The sequence below is a fragment of the Coenobita brevimanus genome, chromosome 31, assembly GCF_032717465.1.
Source record: "Coenobita brevimanus isolate Jiangsu-jjx chromosome 31, ASM3271746v2, whole genome shotgun sequence".
Taxonomy (NCBI): Eukaryota; Metazoa; Arthropoda; class Malacostraca; order Decapoda; family Coenobitidae; genus Coenobita; species Coenobita brevimanus.
The window spans coordinates 31,159,578-31,162,077 of NC_136984.1; positions in this window are offsets into that span (position 1 = coordinate 31,159,578).

Consider the following 2,500-nt stretch of genomic DNA (forward strand, 5'->3'; position numbering starts at 1 on the left):
TAACAAGAGACTGCTCCTTGATAAGACAGATACCTCTGATACTGAAAACATTCCTTTTAGGTGATGTCCATCACACGTTTTCCCTCTCGAGTTGAGGTGGTGAGTTGGTAGGGTGAAGTATGGCCTTTTCAACGGCACTTCTGTCGCGATTGTTTCGCCCTACAACCTCTCTACCGAACTAGCCTCACATGAGCATCCCCTCCAAGCTAGCCTCACACGAGCACTTTCCTCCGGCATTCTCTTCCCTCACTTAGCCCAACCTTTCACATTAGCAACATGTCAAGATGATTCCTAACATCCAGTTCAGTCACAGAGCATGGCATGGTTTGCGTGCATGTTTCAGTGTTTATATGTATGTGTGATTAGTTATAACTGAAATATAAGAAACCATGTTATGATATTTTTAATTGGAACCTTTTTGTCATATTCGGACCAGCACAGATTTACAGGTGAATAAACTTCCCCTTTACCATACTGATGAATCCAAATGAAGGCCAACAAGTGAACTGTAGCTACATGATGGATTAAAGCAGGTCATTAGACTATAATCCGAGATATATCGCACCATAACAAATCGGAAACCAATGTTGTAATAATTAAGGTAGAGCACGATTCCAAAGTTCGTGCAGAGGACTGATGGCTCAGCACCATAACTGTGTGGAGTATTTAAAAATCTGTTGTTTCGTGTTATCCGCATCATTCCCTGCAAACTACTGCTCGACGTTTATCACAATATCAATCCAACTGGTGTAGGAAGTCAATAATTCCTAATAATTACTCGTGCGTATCCTTTTTATGCTTCTACTGCGCCTGTTCTGTCCTCTGATACAAGGTGAATGCACACCCCTTCAGTCTCTTGACTTGCTAGCTTCATATTACCTCAATCTATTATGGTATGAAAAGAATGTGACCTATCATGAGTGAAGCACAATAAATGTTGTAGGACCCATAGACGTCATTTTCATGAACATAATTAAAAGAATCACACATAAGGCAATGCGATGATGTTAAAATCAATAGTTACAAGAATATAAGCTAAACACAGAAGTCAAGTGTAATACTGCAGCTCATTACTGCATCACTGGAAATACTCGTTTGTTGGTAACCTTATCCTTATCACCTTTATTCTTTGCCAGTCCTTACTGAAGGCGGATTGTTCCAAGGTATCAGCAAAATCGTCTACCGTTAAGCATATCAGTATATTTTGCTAGTTCAGTTGTAAGCTTATGAATGTATTATGGAGAAGATGCTTCGAATGTAAAGGTTTTTGCATGCTATATTATACGAGTGAAAAAGAATTTACTGTAATCCGTGTGTGGCACTTGTACTCAATGCATCACAAATTTAATTTTTATTTGGAAAGACATTGTGTGTGCTAAATGGAATTACCGTAATTTCAGTAACATGCTCAAGCTTACGTCACCTTTCATTTAGTGCTTAGGGCTTTACCGCACGTGACTAGTAATTACCAGCGAGATAGCAAACATGGCATTGTTTTCAATTTGTCTGTCTGTGTGTGTATCTGTTAGCATGATAACTTTGCAACCGCTCAAAATACCATCACAAAATTATACAGGTGTGTAATAGGGATGAAAATCTCCTACGAGTTCGGAATTGGAGAAATTAAGTCAAGGTCCGTGGGTCTGTTAGCACGATAACTTCGCAACCCCTCAGGATATCATAAAAAAAAATACAGGTGTGTAATAAGGATGAAAATCTCCTACGAGTTCGAAAATGGTGGTAGTAGGTCAAGGTCAAGGTCATATTCCGAGCCGGGCTAGATATGTATAGGCTCGCGGATGGTGTGATTCCCCCTTACGGGGGGCCACTTGTTTACTCAAGCACCAAACACATCACAGGAAGAAAACTCGCAGCGAACCATTAATATGCAAGGATGCCCTATAAAGGAACTAGAATCGTGTAGCGTTAGTTAGTATAAAACGCTGACATACTCATCAGGTCTTTTGAGTGAATTATATTGTGTGTATAAATGGTATCACCTGATAACATGTAACCTATGAGTGTGGACATCTTCACTAACTTGAAAAAGCACTCACCATAAAATTAGTTAATTTGAATCTCCTTGATTTGAACTGTGGGGCAAAAGATCATTACTTAACGTGCAAATTCTGTGACTGAACTGGATGTTAGGAATCATCTTGACATGTTGCTAATGTGAAAGGTTGGGCTAAGTGAGGGAAGAGAATGCCGGAGGAAAGTGCTCGTGTGAGGCTAGCTTGGAGGGGATGCTCATGTGAGGCTAGTTCGGTAGAGAGGTTGTAGGGCGAAACAATCGCGACAGAAGTGCCGTTGAAAAGGCCATACTTCACCCTACCAACTCACCACCTCAACTCGAGAGGGAAAACATGTGATGGACATCACCTAAAAGGAATGTTTTCAGTATCAGAGGTATCTGTCTTATCAAGGAGCAGTCTCTTGTTATCATGGACGGAGCAAACATTTGTTTAGCAATTGCATAGTAGTTTTTCATTAGCAGTTG